This window comes from Corylus avellana, chromosome 7, assembly GCF_965113065.1.
Source record: "Corylus avellana chromosome 7, dhCorAvel1.hap1.2, whole genome shotgun sequence".
In the NCBI taxonomy this organism is placed as follows: domain Eukaryota; kingdom Viridiplantae; phylum Streptophyta; class Magnoliopsida; order Fagales; family Betulaceae; genus Corylus; species Corylus avellana.
In genome coordinates this window covers 1064022-1078837 of record NC_142496.1, presented here as the reverse complement: position 1 = coordinate 1078837, position 14816 = coordinate 1064022, and the positions used below count along the sequence as shown (strand labels likewise).

The 14816-nt window shown below is 35.2% G+C and overlaps 1 long non-coding RNA gene across 1 annotated transcript; it reads left to right on the top strand.

The window, feature by feature from the left end:
- Positions 1 to 11794: 11794 nt before the first annotated feature.
- Positions 11795 to 13856, top strand: LOC148584312 (uncharacterized). The gene is made up of 3 exons (XR_015912778.1): positions 11795 to 11873; positions 12342 to 12614; positions 13540 to 13856. It is a non-coding gene; the product is annotated as an uncharacterized LOC148584312 (long non-coding RNA).
- The last annotated feature ends 960 nt before the right edge of the window (positions 13857 to 14816 follow it).

Below are 14816 nucleotides of genomic sequence, written 5' to 3'. Positions count from 1 at the left end.
TCCATGTGTGCATGGCGTACGAAATGATAGGCCTGGCCACAAGATACGAACAAGACTTTGAGAAAGCAGGATTCCTTCTATCTTCTAAATTAGCAAACTTTTAGTATCAGCTTTTGCAGAGTTGGCCCCAAAGATTCCATAAAAGACAATGAAATCCTCTGTTTTTGTTTGTCTGAAATTGCATTATTTCCAGAAACGAATTTGTTCTTGGCGGACTGAAAAAGCAATGGACGGTAATGAAGAGAATGGGCACCTTGTCAAAACATGCAATTGGCTCTCTTTCTGTGAATCCGACCCAATTGAATGAGTAAATTAGATCGACCAGCCAAGCAGGAATTAAGAGCAAAACATAATTATTTGTTGAGTGATTAAGGTAATAAAAGTCATTCAGTACATGAATGAAAGTAGGGTATGCGCTTTGGCCAATACGGACGGCAGGACTTGGGACCCATATTTGGAATTAATTATGTATGAATACTAATACTATCTTCTCTTAAATCTCTTTCTCTTTTTTCTTTTTTTAACGGGAATCTTTCAAATTTTATTAATAAAATATCAAGAGTATAACAGCTCTAACATGGATAGCATATAGCTCTAATATAAAATAGCCAAAAGTTATGAAATTACAAAGTCATAAATATCTATGACATCAACTTTTGCTAACTCATGTACCACTTTAGTTATGGAATAAATCTATTTTAGGTAGACTAGATCTAAGACATAGGTAGTCATTTTTTCAACTCTTATTGTCCGGACGTGAGAGATAATCCCCCACACCGATTTACTCATCCTCGGCTCAAAAGTTAAGAGAAAACACATGTCCTTGACCTAAAGGGCAGGACAACAAGAACAAAAATAAAAATAAAAATCAAAGCCAAAAAAAAAAAAAAAAAAAAAAACCCAAAAGACTAAAATTCTAAAAACAACAAAAGCCCCGCTATAAGCTAGTCAGGGAATTCAAGTATAACAATCGAAACCCCAAAATTTGGTTACATTTTGAGGATTTGACTACTATTAACTCCTAAATAAAAAATATTATGATATCAATCAAATAAAGGAAAAATATATTTTCCATATATTCTAAGATTCATTAATAAATCATCCATGTATTTATCAATCCAAACCAGTAACAAAACTCACTTGTGCATAGTGATGAAAACGCATGCGGTTATTAACCGTCTGCTAACCGCTAACCGCCTTAAAAATGGTTAGTAAAAAAAATTTTTAAAATTGCTAACCGCCTTTATTATATAAATTTAGTTTTATGAGGCTAGAAATAAATATCACCAAGACCTCTCTGTATGGCTTGTTGGGATCTGTTTTTTATGAGATGATAATATAAAAATGATAGATATGTAGGAGTCATTTGCTGGCTGGATGTTCCAGCAATGCACTTCTCAATGGGCAGTAGATTAGACAAAGAAAACACAAGTAAATAAGAGTGAAATTAGCTGCAGAAATTCTGCAGAAACTGTGCACAAACCAGGGGAAAAAGAGAGGGACAAAACAGGGGAGAGGAGGATTGTCTTTTTAGCTGTTACTGCGAGTGTGTAATTCAAGCTTAGTGTGTGATATCCTCTAGCATATTTATGTAAATTTACTATATATATATATATATATATATATAATTTTTTAATTATCTTAGACCATTAGCAGCGACTTCATATGTCGCCGCTATTGGTTACCAATAGCGGCGATATGTAGGGTTGCCCCTAATAGTGGCCAATAGCGGTGACATTAGGTCTAATTTAATCCTTTTGCGTCGACAAAATATATCATTAGCGGCAACATTTGTCACCGCTATTGAGTAATCCTTAGCGGCGAGGCAACAAAATTGTCGCCGCTATTGATCATTAGCATCGACCACATTAGCGGCGACATGTCGATGCTATTCATAAATAGCGGCGATAAAGTACTCATTAGCGGGGACAAAAGGTCGTCGCTAATGAGCAAAGTTCATGTAGTACAACACATGGAATATTTAATTTAAATGAGGTGAATTGACGGAATCAATGTTCAATCCTAGAACCTTTGACTTTAATACTATGTTAAATTATCATTTGTCCCAAAAGTTTAAATGGATAAGAAGAAGTAAATTTAATCAAATAGGTCTTTGGCACTCAAATAGTGGGACCCAAATTTGTCATCACGCAAAGAACTACAAAAGATTCACAATGGATTAATTAAGTTTTATGGGGTTCCCAGGGAGTATTGGGCACTTGCACGACTCTTTCACATTGACATATATAGCCATATCTGTGGATTTAAAACCATTTCTTCTCATGCCAACACTCTAAGAATTTTGTGTGAAAATAAGTGGAAAATGAAAAATGAGTCGTAAAAGGCTTAACAATCTGTTCGTGCATCAATTTGTTGTAATTTTTTTTTTTACCGTATCTAAGTCAAATCCTAAAAAAGAAAGTATGCTAGTATAGATTTTCTAAAGTACTACTTGTGGATGTTTTCCAAAATATACTTGCAAAATAATAATAATATTAACTGTAAATAACAAAAGCCCAAAAAATTGTTACGCTCTCCATATATATTGATCGAAGTCATGAACCACAGACCTCTTTTACCTTTCTTAAATTTTCCCTATTATAATCTTATTCTTTCTTGTCATTTTAATTTGTATTGGGCGAGGGTTACATGCGGTACTTCCTTTGGATGGAAGGCTGAGATCTTTCAATGGATTAAAATATTAATTTTTTAAAGAAATAATATAAAATTTAATATTTAAATTAAAAAATTAAAAAAATTAAAACTAATAAAAAATAATAAAAATGAAAATAAAAAACGAAACCCCTTGGTCTCACTATATCTATCTCTCTTTTCCCTGAAATTCTTTCCCTCTCGTCAAATCTCCCTCTCTCTTTGTTTTTGAAATCTGTTAAATTAAGGAGAGGGTAGTGATTAAATAAAGAACAGAGAAAGAGAAGAAAGGAGGTGTAGCTAAAGCGTGAAAACAGAGAAAAAGAAAGAAGAAAACGAAGAAAGAGGAAAGAGTTAGGAAGGCGGTAGATTGGGAGCAGGTGGCGTCGGCGTGAGGAATAGAGGTGAAGGGAGAAAAAGAAGAAAAGAAAACAAAGGAGTGGCCGAAGACAACCCCAGGCCCTTGGGGGTGGTCCAGCCACCCCCAAAACCCAAACTTTTTTAAGTTTTCTTTCTTCTTTGGGCCTTTTGGTGGTGGCCGAACCACCTCCTTAGCCATGGGGGTGGTTCGTCCACCCCAGACTGGAGCCACCCCTTGGCCAAAATTGTGCACCGAAAAAACACAAACAATCAGAGCAGAATTTTACCAACCAAACATACCAAACACTCTCGGAAATCATATACCCAGAAAAAAAAAAAAATTTCAATCTTTGCCTAAATTTTCTGCAATTATAGGCCAATAATATGGTACCCACAATCAAACATCACAAACTTCAAGTCTGAATTTGTGAGAGAGAGAGAGAAGAGTCACCAAGCATTACGACGGGGTGAGAAAGAGAAACTGCAGAGGAGTATTGATTTTTCCTTTTTCTTTTTCTTTTTTTAATAGTTTTAATTTTTAACATTTTAATTTTTTAATTATTGAATATTTTAATATTTAACAAATTATGTATTATTAATTTGAAAAAAATAATTTTCTAATACCCCTCAATAGATCTCAGCGACCGGGCGGTAGTTTAGTTGGACCGTACCTAAGCCTCTCCCATTTGTATCATCGTACTAGCTCCTCATTAATGGTTATATATATAGAGAGAGAGAGAGAGAGAGAGAGAATTTTGCTGTATTGTTCACACGTACGGGAAGTCCATATTATTTAACAATTAATGCATCACACGTCATGTAACCCCTTTTCCCTTGCTTGATTAGAGAAAAATAAATAAATAAAAAATAAGCATCACACGCCATGCACATATGGAAGCCTGACGCTAGCCACAGATTCGTCACAAACGTAGCTAAAATGGCGGTCATGATTAAGAGTCTTGCTATCAGGCTGCCAAGAGTCAGACAAGTGTCTGCCAAAGTCTGATGTGACTTTATTAAAAAAAAAAAAAAAAATTGGAGAAAAATCTCTCTCTTCCTAGTCTTGCTAGATTTTGTTTTTTTTTTGTTTTTTGTTAAATTTTTATGAGTTAATATTTAGTTTCTAATGCCTCAAAATTTATTTTTGAATTTAAAACTAAAACCTAGGGGTGGAAGGTTAACCCTTTAAGGATGGTATCACTTAAAATGGATTTTATCGTCCTAAATTTAGTACTAATACCTCAAATTTGAATTTATCTTTAATATCTCTCTTCTTCAATTTAAAAAACAAATTTCAAAAAAAAAAAAAAAAAAGAAGGAAAAAAAAAATAAAGAGGTGTCTGGCGCTTAGCTGCCTCATGGCAGCCGGAAATCTCAATTCCATGATTAATGGAACAACAATTAATATTATTCAATCATATCAGCTAATTTTTGTAGCAAGTAAATTACCCCAAGAGGGAGGGGGAAGGGTAGAAAGGAAAGCCTATATATATATACACGCTTCCACTCTCTTCTCAAACCTCCAAGTAATACCTCTCATAGCTATCGCAAGCAAGACCTAGCCTACCACCTCGCCTTCTCTTCAATGGCTTCCTTTCAAGCATCTCGTAAGTGCATGCATCTTCGATCATTCTAATTAACTTGTTATTTATGTTTAAATCTAATTCGCTTGTAAGGCATGAGTCTGTCGTGCATGAATAGAAAACAAGAAGAAAACAATATATATATATATATATGATGCCTCATGGCCTTATGGTGGTTCAGCCGCCACTTAAAACCAGCTTTGGGTGATGGTTGATGTTTTAAGGTAATTATTGGGTGTATTAGAGTCCTTTTGCTATCTTTGAAATGTTGATGTGTAGGCATGTAATTGGATGGTGTAAAATTAGAGTTTTACCCCATTCTTATTGAAATTAGACTCTTCCAATTTGAATTTGTAAGTCTTCATCATTCTAACTTGTAAATTTTATTGTTGTCGCAGTTTCTATAGGATGTCGTCGTAATGCACCGGCACCGGCCTCGGCACCAGCACCGACTTTCACTGGCACCACAGAAATCACTGGCGGCAATGCCACTGCCGGCAACTTCAGCAACGCCAACTTCGGCGACGCCAAATTCGGCAGTGACGTGAAGTTCGGCAGCGCCACCGGCGGCAACGTCACCTACCGCAACGCGAACCGTCCATAGTTGGTTAAGCTTCCATTATCAACAGTAAGGCCTGCAATTAGATATAGGTCATGTTAAGAAGCTTGTATTATCTACAATAAGGCCAATTATCAAATATGGTGTGTTGTAAGACCAAGATTCAGATATGTTGTATTATTTGGAACATATAATGAAGCTTGTATGACCAATAATAATTAAGGGCAATAAGTTGTGCTATTTGTAACATAGAAACTTATATTGGCAACAATAAAGCCAATAATCAGATAATTTGTATAATTTGTAAGTACTGTGCTATCAAGAATAAGAACAATATTAATCACCCATAAAAGTTCATAGTGGGGTTTCAGCTAAGGCACAATCCCGGGCTATAAAAATACTTTTCAGAATTTGGTTGGGCTCCACTCTATGTATGTTGGGCAAATTTAGTTGAAAATATTGTGTTTAACATCGCTGTTTTCCTAAATAAATGTAGAAAAGAGATGTCAAAATCCTTTTCATTTGAAATGAAGATGAACTATGCGAATTCAAGATCAATATTTTGTTTCGTTGTATATATCTAAATGTTTTTAACTTCAAATTGTTAGTACTGAACTCTTGTCGGCATATCATATCAAAGAGGGTTGGGATCGACATGACTATGCAATCTGCAAAAATTTATGAGTGGGATGTGAACGCTCTAATTTTGGGTTTCACACCAACATGTTGGGATGGGGATAATGACTATGTAATCCGTAGAAATTTATGTAAAATATAAAATAAATTTCTACTTAAGCTGGAATATGGGCTTCTTGGCCTAATTAAGCACTAATTACACGCCTATCCTCATTAAGCAAAAAAATTTAAGACAAAAACAAATGATGTTTTCTTTCATATGCTTTGCCAAAAGATACGAGCAAGGGTATCCTTCTATCTTCTTATAGATAGGCTTGGAGAAAGCAGGATTCCATCTATCTTCTAAATTAACCAACTTTTAGTATCTGCTTTAATTTTGCAGAGTTGGCCCCAAAGATTCCATAAAAGAAAATGAAATCCTCTGTTTTTGTTTGTTTGTCTGAAATTGCATTATTTCCAGAAACGAATTTGTTCTTGGCGCACTAAAAAAGCAATGGACGGTAATGGAGAGATCTACTAAAAGGTCTTTTCTTTAATATAATTATGTAAACAAACTACAGAGCAATTGGTCATTGAGCTTGCATTTTCAGACAATTTTTCCTATATATAAGCTGACTAAAAAGCTGATAAACAAACTGATAAACGAAACAATATCTCGACTGCTTTGAATGAATTAAACAATATCATGCTCATCATGAATCTAAAACAGCTATGACTTATGAGCAAAATTGAGCCTACTTTACTCCTTCGGAAGCCTATAATACCCCTATTCTTTTAACAAATAAAATAATAAAATAATTGTAAAAAAAAAAACCAAACAATTATTTTTTAAATACAAAAAAAAAAAAAAATTAATAGAATTTGACTTCAGGGATTAAATTGTTTTTTTTTTTTTTTTTTTGGAATATCTCGAGAAGATTTGATTTTACTTTCATACGATATGAAGCAATTTGTAATTTAGGCCAACTACATTGACTAATAATTTATTTATTCCAAAAAACCTTTTTTTTTTTTTTGTATTTATTTGCCCATTTTTTTATAAAAAAAAAAAAAAAAAAAAAAATTGTTTGGTTTTTTTTTCTTACAATTATTTTATTATTTTATTTGTTAAAAGAATAGGGGTAAAATAGGAATATAAAAAATTAAGTGGCCTTTTTGATACATTTTGATTGTTTAATGAGTTACTTTAGTATCTTTTAAACATTGTGGGGCTCTAGCTGTTAGTTTGATCAACTTTTTTATATTTTTTCCTTTATATATTTATATGGTAGCCCTAAAGATCTCTCTCTCTCTCTCTCTCTCTCTCTCTATATATATATATATATATATATATATATATATAATTGTTAAATCCGTTGCAAATGGTAATAGCCCATGCTTAAAAGGCCTTTCTACAATTCAGAGTACTTCCCTAATGCTTCTTCCTGGAGATCCGAATTCAATTCCACAACTGCGCGCTAAAGCCAGCAACGCTATTCTACAATTCGAGTATAACCTTTCTTAGCGAGTATAACCTGATACCAAAGAGAGAGAAATCTTTCTGGAAGAAGAGAGATGGAACAAGAGCACAACAAAAAAAGGAAAATGGAACAAGAGAGAGAAATTACCTAAAATCCTCTTGGATAAAGGGGATGTTGCTCAAGAGAAAAGGACTCTCACTCTGCTTCCATCCGAGAACCTTCTCTCCTCAATTAATCTTTGGCCCTTTGATTATGGTTCGAGATCATGATCAGAGCTAAAGCAGATCGTGAGAGCTAGCAGAGCACCCTAAAATTTAGGGTTGAAGGAAAAAAAAATTCTCACGCAATTTAGGCTAATTTTGGATTTTTTTTCATAAATTTTAGTGCACTCCAATCTCCCACGCCTTCAGCCCAATTTCATTAAACATGAGTAGCGACGATGGGCCACGGCCGTCGCTAATAAGCCCTAATAATTTTTCCTTTAATTAATTAGCGACAACATTATTGTCACTAATATAGAGTTTTAATTAGTGACGACCATATTGTCGCTAATAAACTAGATCCTATCACTTTTTTTTTTGCACAACTTTTCGCGCGTGGGACAAAAATTTATTCTGGTGTTAGCGACTAAATATTAGCGAAGAAATATTGTCGTCGCTGTTATATATATATATATATATATATATATATATATATATATATATATATAATGAAATTAGCAACGACAAGAAATTGTCGTCACTGATAACTTAATAGAATTGTTAGGTTTATAGCCTTGTGCTCCTTGAATCATATTAGATAAATTGTCAAGTACAGTTCATGTAATCCACTTTTCTTGCAACTCATTCATTCATAATCAGAAGCTCTTTTGTAGTTCGATACATTGTAACACAGTCTAAGTGCCTCACCACACAGAAAAATGAGAGAGATTAATGAGTCGGGTCGAGCTTATATGAGCTATATTCAAGAGCGTAAGTCGAACCAAACTAAGTAGTTTAGTGTTCAAATTTGAAGAATTTGTTAAACAAATTGAATCCAAGTCAAACTTTATATGAGCTCAACTCATTAGCCTCATTATATTCCACCTGAAAGGTCTTCATCAATGTCATTATAATCTGCGATGCCATCCGTGGGTCCTTCCTCTTCGGCGGGGTCATCTTCCTCAGGGTAGAGGCTTCCAAACATACTAGTAAACCAATCTGCAGCGTACTCGATCTCCCTCTTGGTCGAATGTCAAGGGTCTTCCCTTAGAATCTTCATCCTCGTCATCGGGATTACATGTTAGTGGAGGATCCCAATCCGTGAACCCTCGTGAAGGCTCCTCAACATCTTCTTGCTGCTTGAACTCTTCATCAATGAATCCATCTTCTTGGAATTCCTTGTCAACCCATTCATCTTCCTCCTTCACATAATATGGATTTGGTAAGTGAGGTTGGGGGTTAAGGTGTCGTGCCGCGGACCCTGATCGTCTAGTCGGACCTCCTCCCATTGAGACATCACCACACCATAGGAAACCATGTCATCCTCACCCACTTATAGTACTACCCTCTTGATGCCCGATTCTGTGTCAGTCAGCTTTGGCCTTGCTACTAGTGGTTGACCATCCCCTTGTGAAGGTTTTGGCCCCGCATCTTGGTTAGGTAGCAACATCAACTTGACCTTGTCAATCATGAAGTTGTACTTGTTCTTTGTTTCATCATGAATAGCAACCTTCACATGTTGCCACAACTTTCCTAACAATAGGTGACAAGTATCCATGGCGACCATGTCACACCACACATCATTCAGATCTTTATCTCCAATGGAAAAGGACACGAGACAATGTTTAGAAATATTTACCTCGTTTCCTCTTGTGAGCCATTCTACCTAGTAGGGAGTAGGATGTCTTTTGGTTTGAAGCCCCAATGTTCGAATCGCTTTCTTAGAGACTACATTCTCACGATTCTTTGGATCGGTGACAAATTTGGCCACCTTGCCTCCGATGGTGCATGTAGTCTGAAATTGTTGGCACGTACCTCCAAGGTATCGAGACATCGATTGATACTTAACCTCCACCGCTTCCCTAGACACTTTCTTTTTGTAGGACTTTTCTATTTTCTTTGTCACAACTATAGACCCTTGTTTCTAATTTTGTGATTTTAGGCCAATGGTATAACTATGGGGCAAGAAAGCGACTCACATGTGTTTTAATAGTTTTTCCAAATTATTGATCTTTAATTTGCCTTGTCGTATCCTAGTTTGCTTCAATTGTTGCCACCATACAACAACTCTTCTCCAAAATGTGTTTACCACCATAGAGACTCGTCGTTCATTGGGCACCCCCTTGAAGTCTAGAACCTCTTCAATAGTAACCACCCAATCAAGGAACTCTTCGGGTTGCAAGCAACCTTGGAATTCCAGGATGTCGAGCTTGACATCTGCTTCCCATGGAATAGCATGAGCTTTTGTAGTAGGAAGTTTCCTCTTCGCTCCGCACCCTACAAAAGGATTGACATGTTCACTCTCAACGATAAATTTTTCTTCCGCTCCGTGTACCGCAATCTCGGTTAACGATGACGAACATTCAGACCACCCATGTTGGCCAAGTGATCAGTAGGGACTCCGTGTTGGGTGCACACCCACTCTCTCTTCTGCACGGCTATACCACTAAACCTCTCCTCCATGTGCCGCAAACGAATCGATGGTTGCTCCTTATATGTTGCTTCCGTGTGCACGTACACTTCGTTCATATTTGCACAACAATTACCCCTCCCCATTCATGGAAAGTAACTTTGGCTCTGATGCCAACTGATGCAGCGTGACTTAGAAGGCTGCAGCGAAGAACAACAATAAAGAACGGATATGTATTTCCAGATCTTGATTATATCAAAGCATTTAAAAAATCTTCTCTATAACGCTAGATACTCTCTAGGTTTTGAAGGGAAAATAGAAGAACGCTCAACTATGAGACTTCTTATTAAACAAAACTCAATCATAAACAACAATTGCGTTCTATGGTCTATAAAATATGTATTTATAGGCCCCCAAACCCTAAACCTAATAAAAGTACGAAACTAAATCGAATTGAAACTCTATAGTACCCATCCGGTTGGAACTTAAGCCCGTCCGAATGGCCATGGATATAAAACATAAAAAACATGAAAATAACATAAGCGTTCGGATGGTCTCCGAACGAGGACTTCAGACGAGGCTCTCGGGTTTAGGCCCGACCGGACAGGCTGCAGACAAGCTTGCAAACGAGGCTTGCCAATCTACATCATATGTGCTCCTCCGTTGCTGCTTATGGTGGGGCGGCTTTTGTTGTCTTTAGTTTTTAGTGTTTTTTTTTTTTTTTTTTTACTTTTGCTTTGATTTTTATTTTTGTTCTTGTTGTCATGTTCTTTAGGTCAAGGACATGTGTTTTCTCTTCAGCTTTGGGCTGAGGAGGAGTATATCAGCATGGGGGATTATCTCTCACGTCCGAACAATAAGATTTGAAAAAATGGCTACCTATGTCTTAAATCTAGTCTACTTAAAACAGATCTATTTCTTAATTGAAGTGATACATGAGTTAGTGGAAGCTGATATAGATAATATTTGATTGTAAGAATTTTCTAATTGTATATATGACTTTGTAATTTCATAACTTTTGGCTATGTTATATCAAAGTTATATGCTATGTGATGTTAGAGTTGTTATGCTTTTGATTTTTTATCAATAAAATCATAAAGATTTCCGTTAGAAAAGAAGGACAAAAAAAAAAAAGGGAAGAGATTTAAGAGAAGATGATACTATTATTCATACATAATTAAAAAAGAAAGAAAAAAGAAATGAGATTTAAGAGAAGATAATACTAGTATTCATACATAATTAAGAGAAGAGCTGTTATGTCCTAATTCCTGCCGTCTGTGTTGGCCTAAGCGCATATATACGCTACTTTCATTCATGTACTGACTGACTTTTATTACCTTAATCACCCAACAAATAATTATGTTTTGCTCTTAATTCCTGCTTGGCCGGTCGATCTTTACTCAGTCAATTGGGTCGGATTCACAGAAAGAGAGCCAATTGTTTTGACAAGGTGCTCATTCTCTTCATTACCGTCCATTGCTTTTTCAGTCCGCCAAGAACAAATTCGTTTCTGGAAATAATGCAATTTCAGACAAACAGAAACAGAGGATTTCATTTTCTTTTATGGAATCTTTGGGACCAACTCTGCAAAAGCTGATACTAAAAGTTTGTTAATTTAGAAGATGGAAGGAATCTTGCTTTCTCCAAGCCTATCTATAAGAAGATAGAAGGATAGTCTTGTTCGTATCTTGTGGCCAAGCCTATCATTTCGTACGTCATGCACACAAGGAAGCCTGACTCAGCCACAGATTCGTCACGATCCTAGCTAGCTACAATGGCGGTCATGATTAATGGAACAAGAATTATTATTAATCAATCATATCAGATAATTTTAGTAGCGAGTAAATTAGTACAAGAGGGCTGGCGAAGGGTAAAAAGGAAATCGTATATATATACGCTTGCAGTCTCTTCTCAAACCTCCAAGCTAGCAATACCTCTCATACCCTATAAGCCTATCGCAAGCAAGAGCCTACTGCCTCGCCTTCCCTTCAATGGCTTTATTTAATCAATTTCGTAAGTGCATGCATCTTCGATTATTCTAACTTATTATTTATGTTTAAGTCTAATTTACTTGTAAGACATGGGTCTGTCATGCATGAATGGAAAATAAGAAAGAAGAAAGAAAGAAAGAAAAAAAAAATATATATATATATATATATATATATATATATATATATATATTGGTTACTTTGTTGAACCACCTCTAAAAGTCTTTGAACCATTACGAGGCTTCACGGCCTTAATGGTGGTTCAGCCGCGTCTTATAGCCAGCTTGGAGTGATTGTTGATGTTTTAAGGTAATTATTAGGTGTTTTAGAGTCTTTTCGCTATCTATGAAATATTGATGTGTCGGGCATGTAATTGGAATGTGTAAAATAAGAGTTTTACCCCATTCTAATTGAAATTAGACTCTTTTAATTTGAATTTGTAAGTCTTCATCATTGTAACTTGTAATTCTTATTGTTGTTGCACTTTCTCTAGGATGTGTGCCACCGGCACCGACACCAACACCAGATTTCACCGGCACCATAAACATCACTAGCAACAACACCCAAAGCGGCAACGCCGCCTCCGGCAATGCCACCAGGACCAACTTCACTGCCGTCGACTTGTCTGGCAGCAACTTAACCGGGGCTAACACCGAAGGCCGCAGCGTTGGCGTCAGCTACGTCACCAGTAGCAACACCACCGGCGTCAACATGTTCCGTTACTAGTTGGTTAAGCTTCCATTATCAACAAAAAGGAAAATAATACGTATGTTGCATTTTTAAGCTTGTACTATCCATGATAAGGTCAATTATCAAATGTGTTATAAGGCCAATAATTAGGTGCGCATGTATTTGTAACATAGAAGTTTGTTTTATGAACAGTAATGCCTATAATCAGATATAAGTCATGTTAAGAAGCTTGTACTATCTACATATAACTAGCTCATAACCCACGCTATGCGCGAGATTCTTTATTATAATTTAATTTCAAGATTTAAAAACATTTTAATTTACTTTTGTTTATAGGTTAAAAAATAACGGCTTTTAAGAAATCTATTACACATTTTTCAATAAAAAGACTTATTAAAGGTTCTACGCCAATACATTACTGCACATAATGACACAAAACAAATATATAAATCAACCAAAAAAAAAATGACTATCATAAAATCCAATTTTAGTTTAATCCATATAAATTAAAACATGTTAAAATCTTTGTTCTCATAGCTGTAATTTAAAATGAAAAGAAGTATAAAGAAAAAAAAATAGCAAGTAGAAAACTTAGATTTTGATTATCAAAGCATAAAAAAATAGAACCACAAAAAATAAAGACAAATAAACAGAAAACAAAAAATACAAATTCTATTTTTATGTATGAAAATGCTTAGAAAATGACACCTATTGAAAATGTTGCATGCTACTTATATGTTCCATGCGTCAAGAAACTGATGAAGGCGGAAGAGTACATAAGTGCATGCATATGCGCATCGTTGTCTGAATTTTTGTCGTCCGCATACATTATAATGTGCCCTTTTATTCGGTGAGTGAAATCTTAATTAATTTGATTAATTATTACTATTTCACTTATTCAGCAACAAAGGTTTTGACCCATCATTATTGAAGAATAACTCTTCCAATCTAAATTTGTTAATCTTCATCATTATAACTTGAAATTCTTATTGCTTTGGCAGCTTGGCCGGTCCATGGGATAATGCATGATGATCAGTAGAAGCTTGCATGGGATAACGACATTAAGACCAGCCGTAATCAAATATGTTGTACGTATTTAGAAGCTTGTATTATCCACAATAAGGCCGATTATCAGATGTATTATAAGGCTAATAATCAGACCCAGCGTGTGTTTGTAACATACAAGCTTGTATTATATATCAACAATAAGGCCTGTAATAAGTTACGTTGTCTTAAGTATTATCTACGTGCAATAAGGCCAATTATGAAATATGGTGTGTTGTAAGGCCAATAATAAGATGTGTTGTATTTTCTTGTATCATGTTTCAGACGACATGCGTTACAGCTTATGTTTATAGTTTTTGCTTAATTTTGTGACTAGGATTGGGTTAGTCTGTGGATTGTGTCAGCTTGCAGACAATGGCTCTCTTTATATTCATTAAAAAGGCTAGCTTTCCTTATAAAAGACAAACAAAAAAAAAATCAAATTCAAACAATTTGAACTTTAAAAAAAAAATGAAAACAGTTATATATATATATATATATATATATATATATATATATATATATATATATATATTCTAAATTTGAAAACTTAAATAGATGTTTTCATGTCTTTTTGGTCCAAAGCAACATAGATGTGAAATACATATGAAAGCAAACAAAAATCATGTTGAAAGTTTAACCTATGAGAATAACTTCTATAAGTACATTGCATAAACCAGCAGGTTTTTTGTGGCCTCCAATAATAATAAGCCATATCATCTTTCTTTTTTTTGATGAATAAGCACCTTCACTAAGAGCAAAACAAACCAAATACAAAGTATCACCATATACAAGCCCTACAAAAGGCCAAAACCAAAACCTCACAGAGGCTGAACACCAACAAAACACATTACAATGCTGTAAAACATACTAACCGCAGACCAAAATAACCAATATTAACAAAGCAAGTCTGCTGGTATGTTCCATAAAGAACAAAGCATAAGGTTGTCACCAGTTTTAGAAAACTTCCCTTTCCCAATTACTCTAGTTCTGACTTCCCACAGAATTTTCTTCGACAATTGCTCCTCTGTTTTGGGATGTCCTGCATGCCTGACTTCATTTCTATTGCACCAGATGTTGTAAACAGCAGACCCCAAAGCCAAACGACAAAGCACAGCTTTAAAGGTCTTATTACCCCATTCACTGCATCCCATTTGCAAAACCTCCTCCCATATTATAGGAGAATTTGCTATTCTGCACCTAGACAAGCAGAACCTCCATATTCTATAGCTGA